This window comes from Saccoglossus kowalevskii, chromosome 22 (assembly GCF_978046115.1).
Source record: "Saccoglossus kowalevskii chromosome 22, keSacKowa6.1, whole genome shotgun sequence".
Classification (NCBI taxonomy): domain Eukaryota; kingdom Metazoa; phylum Hemichordata; class Enteropneusta; family Harrimaniidae; genus Saccoglossus; species Saccoglossus kowalevskii.
The window spans coordinates 14,822,877-14,850,848 of record NC_140662.1 but is presented as its reverse complement, the minus strand read 5'-3'; positions in this window follow the sequence as shown (position 1 = coordinate 14,850,848).

The following is a 27,972-nucleotide window of genomic DNA, read 5'->3' as shown; positions in this document are numbered from 1 at the left end:
CAATCAGCATACAAACAATCGCAAAGCACAGAAACTGCTCTTATACTTGTTCAAAGTGATATACTCATGGTACTTGACCAACAGAAAAGTGTGATGCTAGTTTTATTGGATTTATCTGCTGCCTTCGATACTGTCGACCATTCGATTCTTCTAACACGTATGTTAAGTGGTATGGGTGTGACAGAGACTGCACTATTTTGGTTTGAATCATATCTCTCAGATCGACAACAAAAAGGTTGTATCCATGGTTCAATATCATCACTACATAAGTTAAAGTATGGCGTGTCCCAATGATCTGTACTGAGCCCTATCCTTTTCACTGTGTACACATCACCACTTGATGACGTAATCCAACATAACAACATTAACTTTCATCTCTATGCCGACGAACTCAAGTATATTTATGTTTCAAGACCAACGATATTGACATCAACATCTGTCATATGGAACGTGTGATCAAGGATATTCACAGTTGGTTGACATCAAATTTCTTAAAACTCAACTCGGACAAGACGGAACTGTTACTTTAAATTTACCATCCATAGAGATTGAGGGTTGTACGATCGTGCCAACAACATCTGCTCGTAATCTTAGTGTCGAGTTTGACAAGCATATGACCATGTAAAATCGTGCGAATAGTATTTGTAAATAATCATACTTTCATATCCGCAATATTAGTTCCATCAGGAAGTACCTAACTAATGCAATTACAAAGCATTTAGTAAATTTTTTGTGACATCAAGGATTGACCATGGAAACAGTCTCCTCTACGGCATTGCCCAGACGAATATTCATAAGCTCCAAGTTGTTCAAAATACAGCGGCACGCCTCAACACAACGACTAGAAAATTTGACCATATCACTGAAGTTCAATACAACCTACACTGGCTTCCTTTTCAACAACGCATTAATTTCAAAATCATATTAATCGCGTTTCGTGCAATTCACAACATCCTGGCATCCTACATTTGCGAACTTCTTTCATCGTACAAACTCACTCACAGTCTACGCACCACAAATAAACTTCTTCTGAACGTTCCAAAAAATAATACCCAATCTTTCAGTCATCGAGCCATCTGCCATGCTACCCCTACATATCAAACTGTTAGACAATATTGACACTTTCAAGAAGAAATTTAAAACCCATTTTTAGACAGACTTTTGATACTCAGTAGTTTTGATTTTATTTTGTTTGATTTTAACTTTATATCTTTAATATTGTTAAACGCCTATGAACATTTAATTGTGGATATATGGGGCTATATAAATGCATACTTATTATTATTATTATTTTTATTTTTATTTGTCTGTAGTTTCAAAAAACTCGTCACACATCTTGAGTAATATATGTTCAAAAACAGATGCTATTACAATAGGACGATAATTGTCTGTGCTGGTAATATCACTATAACAACTTCTGAATGAATGACGGCATACACATTGAAAAATGGATACTAACACTTGGAACAGCATTATTCGGGCATAAACCATTCACCCAACCATATTTCTCTAGCGGCAAGCCGGACGCATTTCCAACAAAAGATGTATGATTTTGTGAATTTTTTTCAGAACGAGCGTCCGTCTGTATTTAAAACGGTGGCTAATTTACCTGCTGTTGTACGAGGATGAGCTGATTTATAGTTACGCAGTATAAATCTTGAATTTGGTATTTGACAACCTCGTCCTGCAACAAGACGCACTGTTTGCCAACAAGACGTTAGAACCAAAAACACGCATTCTTGACTATGTCATTTCATTCGGGGACAGTAAGAATGTTGAGTTTGTCGCTTTTTTAATAGTTAACAATCTTCTCATAATAATCATGAATATTCCTTTCATGGGCAGTATTTGACAGTTAACATCTGTAGGGCTCAAATCAACCACTCGCATAGCAATGCTATGCAGGCCAATGTCCGTGTTGTGAGCGTAATGGTCCATTTATACCGTCGTGATGTTAGACCAGTCAAGACGCATTGATAGCTTCTTACAATTTCCATTAATTAAATTGCATGATATCATACTACTACACTGACAGGTGATGGTCATATGCATATGATATGATGTAACATAGACATTATAATGTTAATATCAATGATTGCATAATATGCTGTATTAGAAGAAATTCAGTGATCTACCGACGACGTTGTGTGGAGTGCTTCACTGACATATGCAAAGTTGTCACCAAAATTGTCTGGCATTTCAATGTCCGCAATTCGTAGTTTAAGAAGATTGGTTATTTTAAATGAACAGCCGAGGTACGACATGCAACATGGCGACGTTGGTTCTAAGTTTATCAGTCACTGATTGAGATACGGATACATCACACATGTCTGTGTGTCAAAGGAATGGACATCAAAAATCGAAGCCTTTAGAATTCATACACATGTATTTGAAATCATGTGATAATAACCTCATCTGAGAATCACATTTGAGTCGAAGCATATATACGAGCAGAATTGTAAGAATATTTTGAAGAAAACTTAAAAAATCCTAATCTCTGATGAGTCAGTGTATTAGGTGTTAAGTTTGAATAGCCAATCAGAGACGTTCTTGTAAGTGGCTTCTCAAGAATCACGAGTACTAACACATGGCTAAGAAAATATCAAACGTGACAAAAATGGAAGTCGGAACTGAGTATAACCATTAAAATTCAGTTAAAATGAGAAACTAATGATTATCATCTCTTGAAATCAATTGTCACTACTTGCATTCACAGTAACACAATTTCTTTATTTTCAATTAATTGACGGCTCAAGTGATTGTCAAATATACCATGTCCTCCGTTCCTTCTTTCCTTCTTCCTCTTTCTCTACTATTGTTACTGGTATACCTCTTACTTGAGGCAACTATGCATATTGATGAATTAATTACATCTATAATTGATTGATTTAAATTACTGTGTCAAACTTTTAGGCGTTTTAGTATGCTTGTGCATAGTGAAAGTAAAAATATAATTGAATCGAGCGAAATAATATTTAAATTATATATCAAACTAGTTTTAAAAAATTCAATGAAAATGATTTAAAATAATATTATAATAAATAAATTAAAAAGAAATAGTATGTTTATTTTTGAGTGTGGAAAACTTAGCTAGCCCACTCAAAAATATAATGATGTGAGGTCAGCATTTTTTTTGCATTTTTTATTTGTGAAAAAAATGGTATTTTTAAGACTGCAACAATAAAAGACTCAGTCTACAAGGCTAATTCAAACAACATGTCACACATGTTTCTTCACTTGCTTGAGTGTGAAAATACATGGTTTAGTGAATAATTCTTAATTTTTCAATTATAAGAATTTGTTTTATTTGGGACGGGTATTCTATAGAAATAGATAGATGAACAGATGTAATGAATTATTTCGATATTTTATTTTAATTTCAACACTAGATGTGATTTATATTGCAGAAATGAAGCTGTGTCTAGTCATATGGGTACAAGTTATAGTTCCTATCCCAGTCAGTTTTAAGATAAGTGAATTTAAATATTGTTTAGCAATTAAAATAGTTTTTAATTTGTGTTTCAAGTTCAAAATTTACTGCGTAATTCAATGTTTAAACTATCTTGAAATAGAACGCCACTGGATGTTATTCACTAGTAATTACAAGATTGTTCCACTGTTTCTGACCCAAATGTACGCAACAAAGTGACGTAATTTGTAAACATTCCATTTTTTGTCCTAAACAGGTTTGTATTACTTCAATAACGACATGCCGACTTCTATATTTCCGATTTGCTGCGACCATGGTTCTGGCATTCCTCAAAAGAAACAGTTTTATACTCACGCAATTTTTCATAGCAAAAGAAGAACCAAGGGAGGGGGGGGGGTATATATCTGTTCTATTTTTATAGCTGAACCTTCCAAAATAAAAGAAATTCTAATATTTAAAAACATAAGAGGTAGTCACTAAACCATGCACTTTCACACTCAAGCAAGAGAATAGACATGTTGAACTAGCCTTGCACTGTGAGTGTTTTATTGTATAATATTTTCACTGAATTTTTTAAAATAAATTTAGCATGTGCAAATTAAACAAACAAACAATGACTCATCAAACAATAAACACTCATTCTAATTATTGTTGAGCGAGGGCGCTATTTACTAATGAGAGGAATCTTTTAACAGATCTAATATTACAAGCAGTGAACATCAAGTGATGGCTCAGATTAATGGAGCAATACAGTGCACTTACCTCAAAACATATCGTGGCAGGACTTATAACTACTACCCATGGGGTGTTCAGTCTAGCCGTAGCTTAATTTTTGTGATATATCATTGAAATATAACTTGTACCCGTAGTGACGTCAGTCTAGTCGCAGTTGGATTTCTGCGATATATGATTTCTCAGGCAGTGAATCACATCTAGTGTTGGAATTAAAAGAAAAAATATTAAAATAATACATTACAATATTACAAGCAGTGAACATCAAGTGATGGCTCAGATTAATGGTGCAATACAGTGCACTTACCTGAAAACATATTGTGACAGGACTTATAACTTGTACCTATAGTGGGGTCAGTTTGGTCGCAGTTGAATTTCTGCAATATGATTTCTCAGGCAGTGAATCACATCTAGTTTTGAAATTAAAATAAAATATTAAAATTAATTTATTATATGTTTTGTGTTAATAGCCATGCATATTAATTACATGATTTGCTTAATTAGTGAATCACACAGTAAGTAATTATGCTGATATTTCAAGTACTAATCATCACATTTTAACAAAACTTGGTACATAAAGGTTCTAGGACCATGCACAGACATTATTAATTTGGGGTAAATATCTATGCATATTAACCACCTAATTTGCATAATGATTAGTAAATTTTTGGTCTTTTCCACTTCTATATCAAGTACTAATCATCACATTTCAATGAAACTCGGTACATGGTTGCTTCAGGACAATACACAGACCAGATTAGTTTTGGTTAAAATATGTGCTTATTAATTACCTAATTTGCATAATAATTCAAAATTTTCCGCATTTTCATCTATATTTCAAGTTCTAATCACATTTCAATAAACGTTGGTAGACAAGACGGTCTGTGTCATTGTGCAGACCTTAGTAGTGTTACATTAAAGTCTGTGAATATTAATTACTTGATTTGCATAATAATTAGTTTTGGGCTTTTCTATTAGAATCTGAAATACGTATCATCTTATTTCAATGAATCTTGGTACATAACTACTTTAAGGTATAGATGCAGGTTCGTGGGCACTTGAGAGTGAATTTTCTTTTTTTTTGCTTTTTATTATCCAAACAGTCTTGGCTATAGACTGTTAAAATTTCACAGCATTGTGAATAGTGGAACATACTCAAAAGTCGATTTTAAAATATAGAAAACTGGTACAAAAATTCTCTCTTTTGAATGCTTACCAAGATTTAGCAAGGCTGTACATAAATAATCAAAAATAAACATGGTGAAAAAAAAGTAATGACTTGATCTCCATATTATGCACTATATTTAACTTTTTACAAAACGATAATAGGTTTAAATGTGGAACTGTTACAGCCATTTTAATTATGAGCATTAGCAAACTTCTTACTGGGTGAATGGTTATGCAAATTAGCCATTATGTCCACTTGTGTTTTTCAGTTTACCATGGAAGTTCAAATCTAAATAGCTCGCACAATTCTTGTTTATTTTGAGTGAAACTTTCACACAACGTTTATCAGTTGTTTATTAACAAATGGGCGTCCAGGCGTATATTTAGTATGTTTTGTTTTCATATTACAAAGTTGTCAAGCAGGATGTGTGCCGTATAGTCAATCCCGGTCAGTATTTCACACTTCGAATGTCATTGTCCAAGAATGCAAAGCTTTAAAAATAAGCCCAGACGTCCTTTTGTTCGTACAGACGTTGTCAAAATAGTGTGAAAATGTCAAGACAAACTGACAAAAACTGTGGGAGCTAATTAATTTTCAATCTCTCTAACCAACCAGAAAACACGAACCGAGATAATGGCCGTTTTATGAAAGTGACGTTAATCTTCCACAAAAATGGTTATTGCATCACGACGACATGCCAAAATCCATCATACACCGACGCTTGCCGATGTTCAATGGTCAGATAAAAAAATAAAATAAAAATATTTAGAATACTAGGGAAACGGACGTAAAATCGTCCGCGGAGTCAAAACCTTGCGTGAAAACTGTCATGGCGTCGTCTTATCTTTTCCACTTAGGGAGGGGCACAATGGATTACGTAAAGCCGATGAGATATTCATACAGTTATACAAACATAGCGATCCCCATTGGGTGGGTTGAGTCTAAATTTACCTTTCCTCAAACCTTCAACAAATACTCTGTATGACGCAGTTTTTCACGATCTCCGGTGAAATGGATCATGCGAAGTTAGACGGCCAGGTTGAAATGGGCCGTAATATTTTGCTACACAACGGCTATTCACAGTTTTTGTACTCAATCGCCGGTGAGAAAAAGTCGAAATGAAAGACAACTATTGTAAATCGAAACAGGTTTCATTCAACTACGAGCAGACGCGATGGGTCGATAAAAATTAAAACGAACCCTGACCTCTGGAAATACCTCATTCATAGAGTGCCATAGTACCAGAGGTCGCCGAGTACGGCCGTACAACGTACTTTGCGACATCGCTACAGATGCATGCTAGCTGACAAGGGGGTGTCCGATTAAGGTAACCAAGATGGCATCGCAGAGTGCGTGATTTTTCCGCGGTGTTTAAAAACAGCATCTCGTTGCCGATGTTTCTGTAATTTTCGGGGTATTTTTTTATTTTTAAGTAACCGAGCATTTCACGTTTGTGTATTTTGCCACTGAAAAGTTAGTTATCGATGACAGCACATCAATGGTCTGAATGGTGTTTATCCACTACTACATCGCAATGCTATCCGCACGGTGATCGTTACAGCGAAACGACAAATGTAAAATTAGTCAGTTTTATAATGCCTTCGGAGAAAAAAATGCGTGAACAAAAAAATATTTAACAGTACTCCACTGGAAGCTGCCAGGCTAGAAGTTGTCGACATGTTGCGAGATAAGGGTGAAAAAGCTTACTTATCATTTACAACTGTATGTTTTTTGTATTCCGCTTGCATGCTGGAAGCGTCTACGTATTGTCTTTTTTTTGTAGTTTGCAAGACTAGTTGGTAGCGCTTGAGGTAAGTTAAACAGGGTCGCGGACAGGAAGTTACACATCGCCGCACCATAACTGAGGCCAGCAACTCATTTGCATATAACATCAACAGTCACTTGTCAATCAAAGAGCATCGTAAACAAACTTTCGGGACTTTTAATCACATACGCGTGCCTCGATTCCCTATATTTTAAAATCCATTTTTGGGCATGTTCCAGCATTGACAATGCTCCGAAATTTCAACATCTATGCATCTATACCTTAAACAATGGAATGATAATCTTTACATTTCATTGAAATTTGATTCATAGATCCTCTGAGGCAATTCACAGATATGATTAATAATGAAAAATATGTTTATCGATTATCAATGAATTAATTGTTTAATTTAAAATCAGATTTAGATTGAACTTTTGCTTAAAGTGCTCTGGAATAACTTAGACTGAAAACCACAAAAATCACATATTTTTTTAATTATTTTCATTGTGTGGAAAGAATGAATTGTTGTTATTGGGGAGGGCTGATTTTTGACATATTCTTCCAAATCATTACCATTTTCAGCTGCATGTTAGTGTTACCACAATGTGTGCAGTTGTACCTGTAATTTTTTGTTCAGACTAAAGATGTATACAGACAATATATGGCATATATATATGGTATATATAGTGTAAGAAGAACTGATATACAAATGTTTTTTGATTTTATCATGTGACACTAGTTTTTACGTTATGTGTATAGAAATTAGTTTCAATGTATTGTAATGAAATAAAAAAAGTTTTCATTTGAATACTTTCTTCTGTCATATTATTTGAATAAGGGACATTTATGCTAGTAACATTTTATTATTCCTAATCTAACAACATTTAAAACCCAACAAAAGATGTGACATAGCAATGGTAATCATGTACATTTGTGGCAGTGTTCCATTTATAAACTTTATGTTTATTGTGAGATAGCCAAGCTTTTCTGTGAGAAACATTCTTTTCAGGTTTGTGTATTATGTATTGAAATGCACCTGATTTACAATATTATTTAGTTTAACATTTTGGGGTTAGGCGGAACAGGAAATAATGCATATGAATTTAACCTTAAAAATATATTTTTTTTTCAACATTTTGCAGACGTTTGGATATATATACTAGTATGTGTTATTCAATTTTTTTTTATTATTTACTCGTTTTTCTATGACCTTAATTTTAATCAAATGAAGTGAGTCATTATTAGAAACCCTATATTCAAATCATTGTTTAATGTATAAATTGATATTGCTATCCAAATTGATTTAGTTTAATTTAGTCTATGCTTTATGTCGAAATAGTAGGTCATGGCGCCCGCTAGTGTTCGAACCAGGATATTATACGCTTAAGGCAACCTGGGTAATATAGAAGCTTAATCCAGAACGCTATCTTGTTCTTCGGTAGACAACTTTTTAGGCGTGGTTTTCTTCACTTCTAAGTTTCGTTCGATTATTTGAAGAACGCGTGTTAGAGTTATTTATCGTGGTAAGTATGTTATCTACCGTTTATACAAATAACTCCCCCGGCAGTCCCTTTTCAAACTGTTTGGAAATTAATGTTGCAAATACTAGTTCGGCGTGTTTGAGAAACTTTGCCTGTGTTACCTGACAAATTTCTGGTAACTACATAATACATGTTGTCGAACTATACGAATTTTTTTTGTCTTTTGTTGTATACGTGGTTGGTTACTAAAGTATGATACATCCGTGTATTTCAGCGGGTCTTCTAGAGACGTAGAGTTGGTGTCTCTCTTATGTGATTCGATGATTAAACAACACCATTGTACATGATGTATGTTGATATCGAAAAAGTCGACATTTTTGAGCACATACTGCTATTTTTGCATGTGATATTCGATTTGAAAATGTCTGATTGTATGATCGGCTCATTTTACTTTAATTGTGTTATAAGATGAGCAAAGGAAAATGATCGAACGTTTCGTTGGGTGGTCAACACAAGACGTGTACAATTAAAGTGGCCGCTGTCTAAGGAAACGATCGCACGGGTGTGAAGACAACGTACGGTTCGATTGGCGTACGATTGATACTACCATTGAATGTTGATATATAGAAATTTAATCTTATTTAACCATATTTTTGTGTGGGAAAAATAGGAAACAATTTAGCTTATAAATACTTTCATAGTGCATATAACAGTTCGTTGACCCGTCTACGGAGGCACGGAAGGTCAAAGGGAAATGCATATAAATAAAAACGTCAACGTCCTTGTTTCAAAGTTTTTTTAGCAGTGAGTGGTGATAATTTAAGACTATATTTATTTTTACATATGATTCATGTTTCTTTAAACGTATTTATGCATTTGTACTTGTTTGAGCCCAAATGACTTATGATGTGAACTAGACTGTAGGATTCCTACACAACAATTTCTCTATATAAACATTTCAATCGCATGCCTATCGTACGCGAATCACACCATATGCTGTTTCTACACTCTTAATGATTGCAATGATTTTATGATTGGCTGCATGTAGTTTGGATATATTCGCTGACACATATTTATATGCTGCAATGCGAGTTTTCGTTTTCACAATTGACTTTGGGAGAACATGAAACAAAAACAAAACAGGGAAAATAATGTTGCACGTTTCTCTTGTTAAAACTATTGACCCATTTTGTGTCAATTTATACTCCTAAACTGTTTGAGGTAGGGAATTTGCTCCTTCTAATTACTGTACCAGGTAATTCTAATAATATTATGTCAGTTCTCTAATCTTAGAATGCTGCATTAGAGTGACAGTATTTTCAGTGATTTTCTCTCCAAATCGTTTGCATCATACTTGGCTTTAGGTTTGCACTTGATCACAAATGATAATTATGTTTAGAGGCATTTAAGGCATAGATTCGTTATGTAAGGTTTCATATGATATTTATGTGATACATGTAACGATTGTTTGTTTTTTCATTTGCATTGTATGAACTAATTGTTCTTTTTTTTTCTTTTCACAGGTTGGCTGAACAGCAAGTACAACAAAATCAAGACTAGATACATATGCACTGTGCCCACATAATAAATACACATTACTGGTAACATCCAGTGCCTTTGCTTATATCAACAAAGACAACATTGAACTACTTTGAACTATTAAAACAATTCTAAGACTAAGCAACTCTATGAACTACCTATGAACTATCTAAGTGTCTAAGCATTTCTATACATCTCGTACAACTTTATACAGTGCCAGTACTGTACAAAAGCATTGTATTTTGTGTTTGCACGTAGAATACTATATTATAGGCTATTCTGCAATATTACTAGAGTAATGAAAGTTAAAAAAGAGAAGCCAAGCAATTTCCAATAAACAGAAAATAATTGTACATGCAACAACGAAGAGTTGTGCCCTGTCGTTATAGAATAGTAAATGTTAGAGGTGATGGAAATTGTCTCTTCCGTGCCATAAGTCTTGGAATGTATAATTCAGAAGTGCATCATGTTACCATCAGATTGGGCACTGTACAATATATTGCAGATCACTTGGATACATTTGAGGAGGTCATTAAAGGTGAGTACCAGAGATGACATATACATACTAAACATCAATATGTAGCATATATGAGTAGACATACTCCAGGTGAGGCAGCATATGCTGGACATATTGAAATAAACACTGCTGCTTTGGCATATGATATAAAGATAGCGATTCATCTTGATACTTTAATTGATGCAATAGACACAGCTGGTCAAGGATCGCCTACAATACTTGTACTTTATCATGAATACAGAGAGAAAGGTCATATGGATAGTGGACATTATGACTTCTTGCAATATGTTGAAACTGCCCACACACAAAGCAGTGCAGCATTTCAAAGTTCAATGTATTCAACTGAATCACTAAAAGCCACTTATTTATGTAATGTAGAGAAAACAAAATTGCAAAATGGACTAGCAAAGAATAGAAAAAGATGCAGTGAAGAAGATAAACAGAGAAATGCAAGGGCTAAGATATATAAACGATCTGTAAATCCACAATACAGATAACTTGAAAAAGAAAGAAATGCAACAGCAATGAAATCAAAAAGATCTACAGACATGCAATACAGAAAATTTGAAAAAGTTAAGAATGCTAGAGCAATGAAATCAAAAAGATCTACTGACGCCCAATACAGACAACTTGAAAAAGAAAGAAATGCAAAAACAATGAAATCAAAAAGATTTACAGACATGCAATACAGAAAACTTGAAAAAAATAAAAATGCAAGAGCAATGAAATCAAAAAGATGCACTGACCTGCAATATAGGGAAAAGAAAAAATTAGATATGCCACAAAATTGAAATCAAAACGATTTACTGACGTCCAATACAGAGAATTTGAAAAGGATAAAAATGCGATAGCAATGAAATCAAAAAGATGCACAGACCTGCATTATAGATAAGTTGAGAAGAAGAAATTTTCCACAGCTATGAAAGATAAGAGATGTGATGAACAATACAAACAAGCAGAACGTACAAAAGATAAGATCAACAGACGTCGCCAAAGGCAGTTTTGTGGTGCTAACACTATTGAAGAGTTGATACAATATATGTATATATGCAAGTGCATATATATGTGTAACACACCGTTCACAAAGCCTCACAGATCATTGATTCAGTGGGACAAATGTGTACGGGAAAGATAAATTTTGGGGCTCGGCACAGGAAAGATACATGTGGTTCATCGATATAGTCACCAAGACCGGAAGCAGGGGCAACAAAACCAGGCGGCACACACAGGCACTTTAACTCCACAATCTTTAATGTAATCTACTTCAGTAAAATAAACAAAGGTACAATAATTAGCATATGCATATAAATATGTGAGATAGGATATCCTGAAAATATATCAAGGAAAGAAAGAAAACCTAACCTTAGCTAATTAGAGTTTGAGTTTAAATGTGCTAATCGGCCCCTCAATGAATAATAAAATCAGCTAATTTGTCCCTAACAAAGCCAATGTTATCAACAATAACTGAACAATAACCATCAATCAATCAAAAAACACAAGTGTACATAAGTAACAAACACATGAATACGTCAACAGTTCAGCATCGATGTTCACATCAGGTCACAGTTCACTTACAGTCAGCTTCAGTGTGCAGTTCCTGAGGCTTGACAAAATCAACCGTTGGGGGCGCTGCACGACGAAATAGGGCGTGGCCTGGGTGTGTCCGCAAATTATTCTGGCACAGTGTTGAGGGCGCTGTTCAACAACAATGGGCGTGGCCTGGGTGTGTCCGCAGATTATTCAGGCACAGCGTTGAGGGCACTGTTCAACAACAATGTTATCAAAAGTTCATTCGTAGAAATTCTGAACAATACTCATAATCAATCGTCATAATTCAGAAATAGTTCTCTGTACAGTGGGACACAACTTGACTACCAATCCCAACTCACAGTACAAGTGTTATTCAGCAGACAGTTTGAAAGTAGAAAGTTGAGAGGTAGAATTACTGTACCCTATATTAGCTCAGTTACAGCTGCCATCAGATGTCACCAGTCAGCGGTTCTTTTGATGGATGAGAACTGATGTCACCACAGAGTCACCAAAAGTTCAGGGTGAGATTCACCCACTCCCGTTGCATAGGAAATCTTGAAATACAGCTGGAAACGTTGATTCCGGTCCGATCTCCCGAAAACACAGTTCTCTGAGTTCCTCTTCTCATAAGCTCTCTGAATATGAGAACCACATCCCAGCTGACTCCTGGTTTAAGCAGGAATGCAACTGCTCCCCACAGAGCTGTCCCAAAACACTGTCGACACTCTGGGAACTATCTGCTGACTAATTCAAACTTGCAAGCTAAGCTAGTATCTTTACTGGGGGTAACTCCACCCTTGGACGCACCCCATAGGTCAAGGAGTCCATCATCTGATAATGACGGTGTACTTTTCGACAGGTATTAATGATTCTAAAATTCCCCAATCCCTATATGGAATGAAACGCATCTCAGCCCATTGTTTCTGAAAAAGTGGGAAAATTGCCTGGAATGTGCTTATAACTTTGAAAATCTGGATAATTGTGCGTGATTATTAATAACAATAAAACTAAAAAATAAAGAAACCTACGTCAATACACTATTATCATATGTCTAATTAGTTAACTTATTAATTTCGTGACTAATTAATATTAATCACCTCAATTCCGTATTAAGCTATTCTAATTAATTTCTGCCCTAATTAGTAATAAGTAGCCAATAACTTGCTTGTAATAAGTGATTTCATCTTCATCTTCCATTATGTCTCCATGGTTACTCCCATAGCTACCAAGAAAGCTATAGTACCCTGTATAGGAAACTTAAACAGTAAACAAAGTAATTCTTGAAGCAATTAAGCAACGCTCAAAAGCTCCTAATAAAAATCACAAATTATGTACGATATACTACGGCTAATCTTCAAACATTAAATCTTTGCTAATTATACTCATTACCACATAATTGGCTTTGACCTAATTCTTACTTTCCCTGTAGTTTTAACTGAAGTTCACACACACTAACCATAACAATAATTAACTGTCACTCTCACCAACTGATAGTGGGTTCTCAAGTATCAATGAACACCAGCTGGTATACATATACTCACATGTACTAGCTATCGTACCCTACTCTTAATCGTATGAAATCATTAAGGTCTAATTATTTCAATCGGTTACACTCTCCCCGTCCAAAAAGAAAGGTAGTTCCAAATCCATGGACCTCCTTAAAAACCAGTAATCTCTCAAATAGAGTCTTATCACAGTACATCTTCACTGTCATCAGGTAAACCTGATTCTAGCTCGTATATACATAGGATAAGAACACACAAGCTGTCTGGAAACAGACCAATGCTTACTGTACAAAAACGCAAATCTGGCTTCACCTTCGCCCAATACAGGGTTCCGGTTCACCAATAGATACCTGGAATTGTCATCCCTTAATGTCCTTGCACAGTGGCCAAATGCGTCAGATCCCTCAGCATCTGTCTGCACCACCGTTCTTAGCGTCAAAGGGGATTCCGTCAGTACCATTTGGATTTCTTGAGTCCAAGCTCCGCTTACACAGCAAAGGCCCATCTAAGACTGATTAAATACTATAATCCTATCATTCAGTACACAAATCAATCATTCCATCCTAACTTACCTAATGAATTCCCACACCACCAGTATCACCTTCACTGACACAGGTGTTGGGATTTCATCTTTTTCTGCCATCTACCTGGACAATTTACCATCAGTCCTAAGGTTACATATTCGACAGGTGTTTAACTCCACACAAGGAGTTTCTCTGCTATCAGAACACCTTATATGCATCATATCTCATTCAGGCAACTGTGCACAGATAATTTCATCAGTTATGAATAATTAATTTATTCGAATTAACAACTGAAAATTACATGTAAAAATCAGCTTTTCCACTCTTCGTTCTTGCAATTTTCATCTCTGTACCTGTAATCAAACAGAAAAGAAATTGTAATCATCATCCCAAATTCCGTGTTTACATCCTCCCAGAACGCTCATTAGGTAGGTTTAATTCCAGACCCCACCCTGGGTGAGTTTTACATCACATCAGGACACACCGTGGGTGAGTTCTACGTCATCCTAGGATGCACCTTGAGTGATTTTCACGTCATCCCAGAACGCACCTTGGGTGAGTTTTACGTCATCCCAGGACGCACCTTGGGTGAGTTTTACGTCATCCCAGGACGCCGCTTGGGTGAGTTTTACGTCATCCCAGGACGCACCTTGGATCAATACAGTCAATACATATTCCACTATCTAAAATGAATGGCACATAAAAGAGCAATATACAAGGTATGCTAAGTAAATCTGACTAGCTAGCTCTAGGAACATCCCCCATTCACTTAGCGGGCCTTTTTACCCTATGCTCGTGGCCGATCTCCTCTCCACCATAAGTCTGCCATAGCTCTGGACTTCACCACATTTCTTCGGTTTATCAACTCTTCCAGACTATGCTTATGTGGTCTCCAGATTGGAGCTTCAGATCTCAGATTAGTCTTACTGATTAGGGTTTTTCGTGACTGATTACTACTCAGTTCATCATAATCATTCTTCATTTCAGCCAACTGTATGGCCAAATCGTGTACCTCTTTTGCCAATGACTCTTCCAGCTCTTCCTTAGGATTTTTCCTATTAGTCTGTCGGTTATACAAATGATAATCTTCAAGTCTGACAGGTAACTGTCTAGTCCTTGATGATCTGCGAATCCCTGAAACAGTAGTTTCGTAATCATTCTTGTCAGCTTCACTGGACTCGCCTTCCATTTGAACATCTTCTATTGCTTCATCAGTGGCTTCTTGCACTTGATCATCGGCACTCTGGCCTATCGCAGTTGTCATATTATCATTTCTCAAGGCCACCTCTGAGTCCTCCAAAGTAATCTCCATAGGAGGGCTTGGAGTACTGGTCTCAATAATCTCAATAGATGGTGCTGTGCTCCATGTGTCTGTCCAACTTGTCTCAACCGATGCAAACTCTTTTTTCCCTGGTACACTGGTAATCTCGGGGTTGGTTTCTGCTAAAGTTGAGGATGTCTCTCGCGATTGTACAGCTGGGGCCGCAACTATACAAAATTCACCATCTGATTCTGAATCATCGGAGATCTCATGCCCCTGGACTTGATTTCTGGTTTTCATATGGTGCTTCTTCTTATTTGACTTTACTGGTGATGGTGATGGTTCTGGATCTTTAACCTTCAACGGATTCCCAACATATGGAATAGGTGTAGAATTGCATGGAAGCAACATGTTTCGATGCAAAACCCTCTCTTTACTTCCAGGTTTTTCAGATTTAACCACATACACTGGTATATCTGGGTTACTTTTCCGGATTACTTGATAACGATGTGGCTCCCATCTATCTGCAATCTTCTTCTTTCCTCGGACACTGACATTTTTCACCAGGACGAAATCTCCAGCTTCTAACACAGCATCTTGAGTCTTTAGATCATACCTCTTTTTATTACGCAGAGCACTTTCTTTTGACTTATTATACGCTATCTTATATGCCTCACTCAATCTTGTACGTAACTGACTAACATAATCCGCATTATCATCGTCATCCTCCCCATCAGGCTTCAGCCCCATGTATACATCAATCGGCAATCGGGGATGTCTGCCATACATGAGAAAGTAAGGGGTATACCCTGTACTATCATTTCGAGTGCAATTATATGCATACACCAGAGGATCTATATATTTCTTCCATTCCGATTTTCTTAGTGTCGGCATTGTACCTATCATATCAATTAAAGTTCGGTTAAACCTTTCCACTGGATTTCCCTGGGGGTGGTAGGGAGTAGTCCGTGACTTGTGTATCCCAGCTACCTCACACAGCTCTCGTATGACCTTTGATTCAAAGTTGGCACCTTGATCTGAGTGGAGTCGAGCAGGAAACCCATAATGCGTCAAGAAATGTCTGTATAAAGTCTCTGCTGTAAGCTTGGCTTTCTGTGTAGCAGTCGGAATTGCTACTGCATAACGAGTAAAATGATCAGTCATCACTAGTATATTACCAACTCCTCCACGATTGTCTTCTATAGTGAGATAATCCATACATAATAACTCCATAGGTTGGGTTGTTTGGATGTTCACTAAAGGTGCAGTCACTTGGTGATGACTTTGCAACTTGCGGCGAGTACATCGCTCACAACTCTTAATCTTATCTTCCACATCTTTGCTCATGAGCGGCCAATAAAACCGAGCTCTCACCAATTCCATCGTACGATTTTGACCCATATGACCCACATCATCATGCAATCCTTCCAATGCAGCTCCCCGATACTTGGTTGGCAAAACCAATTGGTAGTGGATTTCACCATTCATCCCCACCCTTCGACGGTGCAGCACCCCATCTTTGAAGCATAATCGGACCCATTCCCGGAGTCCAATTCTGACCCTAATGTTCTCTTGTTTGCGTACACATGCTTTCGGTGCCTGGTTCTGCTCTCTGTAGGTATAAAGTTTACCAATATCTTGGTCTTCTTTCTGCAACTGCTTCCATTCCGCCATGGTAACTGCAGGTAGGGATAGCTTCCCAGGAATAGGTGGTGGGTTCACTAAATTATCCGGAATAGCCTGAATACTACAGCTGAGGGCTTCCACCCAAGGGTTGTGTATAATGCGATGTGTACCACACATGGCTTTCACCTCTGGCTCAGATAGGCACACCATCTCTGCCTCTCTCTCTCTAGATAACTGAGCTGCTAGTTCACGGACATGAGAAGGTCGCTCTGGGATTGGCCCATGGCATTTCCTGGACAAACCATCTGCATCTGCATTTTGCTTTCCCGGTCGAAAGATAAGTCGAAAATCATATAACGCCAAGGCAGCCATCCACCGATGTCCTGTAGCGTCCAGGTGTGCAGTCTGGTCTACATAGGTCAGTGGATTGTTATCTTACAACAGTGAATTTGTTGCCATACAAGTAATCATGAAATTTAGTGGTTACTGCCCACTTTAGTGCTAGGAATTCCAGCTTATGAGCAGGGTAGTTTTGCTCACTAGCTGTCAGTCCTCGGCTGGCATACATGACTACTCTTTTCTCTTTGCCTTCTCCTTGATACAAAACTGCCCCCACACCTGTACAACTTGCATCTGTGTGTAGTTCAAATGGCTGACTATAATCTGCATATGCCAATACAGGGGCATGGGTAAGCCTGTCAATTAATGTATCAAATGCCTCTTGGTGCTTTCTTTCCCATTTGAACACTGGTGGCTTTATATTTTTCTTACAAGAGTGCTTTGTAGGCAATCCCACAGTAAGGTCATCTAGAGGTCGAGCAATTCTGGCATACCCCTCTACATACTTTCTATAATATCCACAGAAACCCAGGAATTGTTTCACTTGCTTCCCACTGGTTGGTACTTTCCATTCACGTAATGCTCTAGTTTTCTCCGGGTCGGTCTCAATACCTTGCTCTGTTACAACATGTCCTAAATAATTCACTCTGTGCCGCAGCAGCTGACACTTGTTTGGTTTAACTTTCAAGCCTTTTTCATGGAGACACTTCAATACAGTTGCTAGTCTATCTAAATGTTCCTCAAAGGTTTTGCCAAAAACAATGATATCATCTAAATATACCAAGCATATATTCAGATTCAAATCATTCAAGCACTTTTCCATGCATCTCTGGAAAGTGGCAGGGCTTCCAGTGAGGCCCATACTCATAACGGTACTCTCCCAGAATCCAAGTGGTGTCACAAAGGCTGTCTTCTCGATATCTTCCTCTGCCATTCCTATCTGCCAATAACCAGATTTTAAGTCGAGGGATGAAAAGAATCTGGCTCCTCCCAAAGCATCTAAACTTTCATCAATGCGAGGAAGTGCATATGAATCACGAATAGTGCGTGCATTTATCTTTCTGTAATCTATACAGAGACATACTGTTCCATCCTTCTTGCGAACCAATACTATTGGGGCTGCCCACGGACTATGTGACTCACGGATAACTTTACTATCTTGCATTCCTTTCAAGATCTCACGTAGCTCAGCATACATAGATGGTGGGATTCTGCGATATCGTTCTTTTATGGGTTCATTGTTCGTGAGTCGTATGTGATGCTTCTCAACATCACAGTACCCCAAATCATGTTCATGAGTTGAAAACACTGCTTTGTTCTGTACCAATAACTGCTTAACTTGTTGTAACTGTTTCTCATCAATGGGAGATTGCGACATATCAAATTCTACACCTTCTTGTAGCACGATCTTCCTGGTACTTGTTGGCTTGAGAGCTGAATTATCAACTGGAATTTTGTTCTGTACTTCATCAAACTCATCCGGTGATTCCCCAGGTTTCCCAATCCATGTCACTGCAGAGGCACGTCCAACTACCTGTCCAGGCCAAATAGTAACTGGAACCCTTGATATATTCTGTACACATACAGCCACCTTGGTCTTCTTCCGACAGTCCAGCACACTAAGTGTGGAGCTTGTAGTGAAGTCACCTGACATCTTACTAGTAGGCTCTACTGTTACCACATATTTATCACCACTTGGTCCACGTCGAGTTCGTCCCCATAATAGCATCATGTGGGATGGTTTCACAGTGATGGGTCGAGTCATCAGTGCTTTGACATTCCCCAGGTCACCTTGTTTCCCAATGAACCGATCACGTTCTTCCAGTTTCTGAAACACCGTTCTAGCTGTGGCGGAGATTCTCATACAGCGTCCACCAGTCCATTTCTTGTTCCGAGTCTTCAGCAATACTCTGGGCAACAACTCTAGCAAGTTAGTCCCTATTATTGTAGGCACTTTCCTATTATAGGGTGTGTTTGGCACTACAAATACCGGAATAATATAAGCATGGTCATCACCAAATAAATTTATGTGGAAGGCCATGCTCACCTCAATAGTCCCTGTAAAATGTATGGGACGATCATCAGCTCCGTGCACCTCTATGCTATCTCCCACACTTTTAAGTGGTACATGAGATAGACATTTTCGGTAAAACATCTCACTAATTGTTGTCACCTGTGATCCTGAATCGATAAGGCAACTACACCTGGTACCTTCTATAAAAACTGTTTCCTCCATTGCTCCTCCAATCAGTCCTGCATCTGGTGTAGGATCACATTGCACACGTATTGCTTTCTGGGCTTGTCTCTGGTGTTCTTTCATTAGGTTAGTCTTGGGTTTTTGCTTTTTCTGTGGGCAGTCTTTTGCCAAGTGTCCTTCCACATGACAATTGTAGCACTTCCTATGCTCTACTTTCGGCGCTTTGCAATTTCGTGACAAGTGACCATCTTTTTGACAGTTATAACACTTTGGTTGTGGATACTGTGAAGAGTTACCCTGCGATGAATTCCCTTCCTGTTTGCTTACCATATCCAGGGCAGCTCGCTGACTCTTTACTTGACTCTCCAGTCTGGTAAGATTCTCCATCTGGGATTGCAATGCTTCCTGAGTACTCTTAACCAAGTTTCCCATTTGCTCCATGGATAACTCTTGTTGCTTCGATCTATCTGCCAAGTTATGGATACCCTCAGTGGCAATTGTCAATAACTTGAGATTCCTGGCCGCCATATCTTCTGAACTGTCAATCGATTCTGCTTCTGCTGCATTCACATGTTGGGTTCTACCTGTAGCACTACGTTTCGACTTTATCTCCATATCTCTCTCCAGTGCTTCCTGCTCTGCAGTCCGGCACAGCTTCCTTAACTGATCGAACGTTGTACACCCATCAACTTTATGTCTGACCATGGACACTACAGTATCGTTTCGAAGACTTCTCCAGAACACTGTTCTGAGAGTTTCATCAACCATAGCTGCAGTTATCCCACCCCGCCTACGAACTTTGTTTAGCTCTACTTCTAATCGTACTCCATAAGCAGCAATGCTTTCATTCTCTCCCTGTCTACTAGCATAAAAGCGACTCAATAACATGGCTCCACTCTCAACTACCCCATACACCCCTTCTAACTTCTCTATTATCTGCACTAAACTAGCATTTTTATGCATGGACATTACAAGCTTTCTTGCGGAACCCCTCAAAGATCCTGTCGCCGTGCGCAGTATAAAACTTAGGCTGGATGACCTGTCTTCCCTCAAACATTCTAAATCATATAGCCAAACTTCAAAATCCACATCACCTTTTCGTTCAGCATCACCAGAAAAAGTTGACAATCTGGGTGCTTGAAAGACAGATAATGGGGTCACTGGTACCTCTTTGTCAGAGTGTGAAGAACGATCCTTACTGCCTGCTAAATAATTCGGGCCTAGACTTACCTCAGAAATACTTTCTTCTTGCTGCAGAGAAAACTCTCTTCGCCTTGGAGACGGTGACTGAAGCCTTTTTCGCTGTTTATCTTCTTGAACTTGTTTCTGCATCTCAACTTCAAGCTTCAAGCGATCCTCCTTCAGCTGGCGTTCACATTCCAAAAGGCGCAGCCATTCTTTTTCAACAAACTCCCACTGCTGAAGAGCCAGTTTATCGTCCTTCTCAGTATCGGCCTCTCTAGCTTCAAATTCTGTGCCAGACTTGGGTGTGGACGCATCCAACAACGTCCCAAGCAGCTTACCACGTCCTCTACCAGACCATTTGGGGATCGCCCCTTCATCCGAGATACCGCGCCTCATCAGTGGCGTATACACGGGTGGCGACGCCAACTCATCTTTCAGGTTCGCCATTATGCCTAGCTTCCGTACTATCCCGACTTATATACCAAATATTCTCAATACACACAGGACATTCACTATTCGTCTCTGAATCAACTTTGGATTTAACAATCCTTTATTGGACAACAGACACTCATATACAACTCACCTGCCTAGTCCGGCGTCACAAGGATGCTTGACTTGAGCTTCTGCTATCACCAGCACAGCACTGTTCTCTCAGCTGTAAGCACCAGTGGATCGTCAGCATTGGCCACCGCTCAAAGATAAAAGACCACCTGTTTCTGAACCCCGAACTACCGTCCGTGACTTGCCGAAAAAAATCAATAAACCACTATGTCAACACTAACCTTAGCTCCCACGTTAGCTCCAAGATGTAACACACCGTTCACAAAGCCTCACAGATCATTGATTCAGTGGGACAAATGTGTACGGGAAAGATAAATTTTGGGGCTCGGCACAGGAAAGATACATGTGGTTCATCGATATAGTCACCAAGACCGGAAGCAGGGGCAACAAAACCAGGCGGCACACACAGGCACTTTAACTCCACAATCTTTAATGTAATCTACTTCAGTAAAATAAACAAAGGTACAATAATTAGCATATGCATATAAATATGTGAGATAGGATATCCTGAAAATATATCAAGGAAAGAAAGAAAACCTAACCTTAGCTAATTAGAGTTTGAGTTTAAATGTGCTAATCGGCCCCTCAATGAATAATAAAATCAGCTAATTTTTCCCTAACAAAGCCAATGTTATCAACAATAACTGAACAATAACCATCAATCAATCAAAAAACACAAGTGTACATAAGTAACAAACACATGAATACGTCAACAGTTCAGCATCGATGTTCACATCAGGTCACAGTTCACTTACAGTCAGCTTCAGTGTGCAGTTCCTGGGGCTTGACAAAATCCACCGTTGGGGGCGCTGCACGACGAAATAGGGCGTGGCCTGGGTGTGTCCGCAAATTATTCTGGCACAGTGTTGAGGGCGCTGTTCAACAACAATGGGCGTGGCCTGGGTGTGTCCGCAGATTATTCAGGCACAGCGTTGAGGGCACTGTTCAACAACAATGTTATCAAAAGTTCATTCGTAGAAATTCTGAACAATAGTCATAATCAATCGTCATAATTCAGAAATAGTTCTCTGTACAGTGGGACACAACTTGACTACCAATCCCAACTCACAGTACAAGTGTTATTCAGCAGACAGTTTGAAAGTAGAAAGTTGAGAGGTAGAATTACTGTACCCTATATTAGCTCAGTTACAGCTGCCATCAGATGTCACCAGTCAGCGGTTCTTTTGATGGATGAGAACTGATGTCACCACAGAGTCACCAAAAGTTCAGGGTGAGATTCACCCACTCCCGTTGCATAGGAAATCTTGAAATACAGCTGGAAACGTTGATTCCGGTCCGATCTCCCGAAAACACAGTTCTCTGAGTTCCTCTTCTCATAAGCTCTCTGAATATGAGAACCACATCCCAGCTGACTCCTGGTTTAAGCAGGAATGCAACTGCTCCCCACAGAGCTGTCCCAAAACACTGTCGACACTAGGGGAACTATCTGCTGACTAATTCAAACTTGCAAGCTAAGCTAGTATCTTTACTGGGGGTAACTCCACCCTTGGACGCACCCCATAGGTCAAGGAGTCCATCATCTGATAATGACGGTGTACTTTTCGACAGGTATTAATGATTCTAAAATTCCCCAATCCCTATATGGAGTGAAACGCATCTCAGCCCATTGTTTCTGAAAAAGTGGGAAAATTGCCTGGAATGTGCTTATAACTTTGAAAATCTGGATAATTGTGCGTGATTATTAATAACAATAAAACTAAAAAATAAAGAAACCTACGTCAATACACTATTATCATATGTCTAATTAGTTAACTTATTAATTTCGCGACTAATTAATATTAATCACCTCAATTCCGTATTAAGCTATTCTAATTAATTTCTGCCCTAATTAGTAATATGTAGCCAATAACTTGCTTGTAATAAGTGATTTCATCTTCATCTTCCATTATGTCTCCATGGTTACTCCCATAGCTACCAAGAAAGCTATAGTACCCTGTATAGGAAACTTAAACAGTAAACAAAGTAATTCTTGAAGCAATTAAGCAACGCTCAAAAGCTCCTAATAAGAATCACAAATTATGTACGATATACTACGGCTAATCTTCAAACATTAAATCTTTGCTAATTATACTCATTACCACATAATTGGCTTTGACCTAATTCTTACTTTCCCTGTAGTTTTAACTGAAGTTCACACACACTAACCATAACACTAATTAACTGTCACTCTCACCAACTGATAGTGGGTTCTCAAGTATCAATGAACACCGGCTGGTATACATATACTCACATGTACTAGCTATCGTACCCTACTCTTAATCGTATGAAATCATTAAGGTCTAATTATTTCAATCGGTTACATATGCAAGTACAGAAACAAGTCAATACAAAACAATTAGAGAATGATAAGCATGGTGAAGCATTTGATCAAGCAATAGAAGATCTTCAAAATGCAGATATTAATAATTTTGATAATGGGACTCCAAATTCCGAACACCAACAACAGCAAGATTTGGCCGAAAGTTCACAGCCAAGTGACAACTTAAGTTCTTTCATGCCATGTAATGAGAGTCATGCGCAGTTGACATTGGACAAGATATTGGAATTGCTGTAAACAATCCAAACATGGAAGAACTACAACAGCCAAGAATGAGTGACACTGAACTCAATCCTCTAATATGCCAACAGAAAGAGTTTTACTATCATGTATTGCATTAGATAAAAACAAAGAAAGGTCCTTTACATGTATTTTTAACTGGCTGTGCTGGCGTTGGAAAATCTCTTGTTCTCAGAGTATTGTATCAAGTACTGCTAAAATAACTTTCCAGCACTCGTGGTGAAATTCTGATGACATAAAGCTATAACTGATGGCACCTATTGGCATGGCTACAATATCAAAGGCTCTACTATACACTCAGCTCTACAAATTCCTACTTGTCAAAGTTTACATCATACCAAATTTACAGCTGAGAGACTGAATACTTTACGAGCAAGGTATATGAAGTTAGAAGTTGTGTTCATAGATGAAATAAGTATGGTTGGTAATTCTATGATGAATTATATAAATCGTAGATGGCAAATAACCAAAACTTTGGTGTAAGTATAATTGCTGTTGGTGACTTATTTTATTTACGACCTGTGATAAACTTATGGAAAGATTCGTTCACAACGTTTGAATTGAAAGACATTATGAGACAAAAGGATGATTTGAATTTCGCTCAATTACAAAATACAAATGACATTAGCATATTCCAAATCCGGATTGTACAAACTGACATAGAAAGTCCACCATATGATGAGACATCGTTATATATTTTTTGCAAAAATAAATTGCTGAATAACTACAATTTATTAGTATATAATAATCTGACTGACATACAAAACAGATGTATATGTCTCTGACAGTATAGTTTGAGATATGCCTCAAAGTGTAAAACAACAAACTTTGAATTATGCTGATACTCTTAAACCACAGAAGACCATATGATTATTTTACCAATTGTCAGTTGGGACTGACCAACGAGTAGAGCTGTGCATTAATCTAAGTGTACAAGATGTGTTGGTTAATGGCACTCCTGAGTAATAAAGTTGATTGATGGTCCAAACTTGCAACAAGTCACCATATTATGGATTCAGTTTGATGATGAGAAGGTTGGTAGAAATTTGCGTTATGAAAAACGTCATTTAATGCATAACAATATTTGCAATGCAAGGACACCAATAATGCAGATTTCTCGCCAATTTAGAGTAGGGTGACATAAAAATGTAGAGGTATTTAGAAAACAATTCCCGGTTAGACCTGCCAGTGCAAAATCTGTACTTAAATGCCAAGGTGGCACACTCAATGAGATAGTTGTTGATTTTACTACACCCCGGAAAGGTAACCCAGTACCTTCACATATGCAATATGTTGCTCTTAGTAGAGTTTCTAAACTTAGTGGTCTCCATATTAAAAACCTATATGAGGACAAGATATCTGTTAACATCCAGGTTGAAGAAGAAATGCAACGTATTACAAAATATGCAACTATGAAACAATGTCTAACTTTCTTATACAGTACCAATAATACATTTGTGATTGCTCATCAAAATGTTAATACATTTTATTTGTGATTGCTCATCAAAATGTAAGATCACTACACCGACATTATAAGGATGTTGTTAATGTTGTACTGAGATTCCAATGACTCCTACAGTATAGATGGTTTTGAAATGTACCGAAGTGATAGTACTATGGAACAGTTTACAAGACCTCATCATAGAACAGTTTTATACACCAAATTAAACTCACTTGAACAGTTGCACATTTACTTAAACAACATGGTACATACTTAATGTTGTCAATACACAAAACACTATATGGGCTTGTTCAGGTTGTTAGTGTGTATCGATCACCATCATTATCACTTCAAAATTCTCTACATACTTTCATGAAGCTTTTGGAGAATATGAACCACAATCTACCCACTGTCATAATTGGTGATTTCAATGTTGACCTATTACAGCAGACTGATGCTTCCAAACAGTTGACAGAACTGATGACAGAAATGTATCACTATACTCAACTGGTTAACCAGTCCACTACAGATTATGGTTCTTGCCTTGATCATATTTATACAAACATTCACACTGCTAGGAGTGGAGTACTTGAATCATACTACAGTGATCATAAACCTATATGGATTGCACTGAACTGCTTTGACCTCTTAGTCACGTGTGTACGTTCATGTCGTCATCGTTGATCACGCATTTCAAAGCTGCTCGCATCTTGCGTGTCTTTACTGTGTTTTTAAAAAGTTTAGATCTCAGTCAAAATGAGCAAATCATATAGTAAACGCTCAACGTACAAGCCGTCACCACATCCTTCCATGACATCCATGAGGATGAGAGATCAGGGTGACAGCGTACCAGTGACTACAAGTACAAGTACAACGACAACAACAATGGTGTTACCCCCAACTCAACACGATACAGTTTCAGGTAAGCATGATAATATTGACGGTATACTTTCATCTTATACTATCGCATTTCATTCTGTTATTTATTTGATTTACGAACTGTTTTAGTGTTCCCGATAACTTGATAATGTCGTGTTTCTAAAACATAGACATGAAGCAACATCCTTACACAGTTGTCACAGGGATCATGGAAAGGCAATTACGACAGTACTTTCGTTCAACGATACATTTCAATCAGTGTAATTTGTTTAATTCCATAACTTGTTGAATCTTCTATCAATAATACCCACATAAACAACTTGAAAGCGTCTCCTTATTCGCAATGCAAAAAACTTCACATTCTTCGACGAAATCTGAACTTAGTTCATTCATAGACCTAAAAAATGAGGCTTGACTCCCTTCGATGCTGCATTGTTATCATGACTGTTGCTGAATAGATTAAAGTTCATGTATTTATCGAGCAATTGATGAACGTGAATATTTAAGTACATGATTGGAGATTCACGGATAAGTTCGGCCATTTTCGTAAAACAAATCTAAAAATAGCAGACTTCGTCAGTTCATCAGGTTTTTCAAGCAGGACTAATTCCTTGGATAAACATAACCATATTCATGTATTTATCGAGAGATTGATGAACGTGAATATTTAAGTACATGATTGGAGGTTCACGGATAAGTTCGGCCATTTCCGTAAAACAATTCTAAAAATAGCAGACTTCATTGTTGTTCAAGCAGCACTAATTTCTTGGATAAACAGAACTTTATAATTAGCATTATGACAGTGTACCAGAAAATTGTGTGTTGTGGATAATTTGCATACTAATTAACATAATTTATAGTTTCATTTTTTTTAAATGAACACTGTATACAGTGAAACACTTTAGGAAATTAAAATGAGATATATTGCCAGAAATATATTGCATATGTAGTTAATATTGTTAATTGGTTACAGTTATATAAAATTGATATTTGTAGTTATGAAAAAAAATCATAACTATGAAATCATCATCAAAATTGTGAATTACGTAAATTTGAGCTTCAATCATGTGTTGGTGATTTGCATACCTCATGTCAACAGTAAAACAACATGGCCACAGTTAGAAACTATCAATCACAGTCGGAATTATTTATTTTCCTATTCAAAATTGAGGTTAATTGTGCATGCTGAACAATTCAACTGTTGTCCTTACTTAATCAGCAAGAAAATAAATAGCTGATTATGAAAATGCGTCTCTGGTCTCTGGTGTGTTTACCAATAAACTTCGTTGTCCTGTCTTCCACAGTCAGTGATGAAGGTCAGTTATGGATGTCATCATACTTTACATATTTTTTACCAATAATTCTCGTCTAGTGCATTGTCATGTTTATTTCATTTCTTCTTTTGAATGCAACAGAAGCTAAGCGAAACTATAGCGAGAATAGTACAATTGTAGTACCATTGCAGATGCGTTGTGTTAGCAATTGATAATATAAGCTACCAACACAATCAATGCAACAAATGTCCAAATAAATCAGCAATTGCCAGTTTGGCCATGGTATTCCGTTATTCTCACTAACCTTAGCATGTTGTAGAAAAGGTCAGCCTTCTATTCAACTAAATTGCAACGTCAGTGGGCAACATTTTTATGAGAAATATAGAATTTACCATAATTTAGTATAATGTTGGTTATGTTTTATTTATTTTTGAATATTA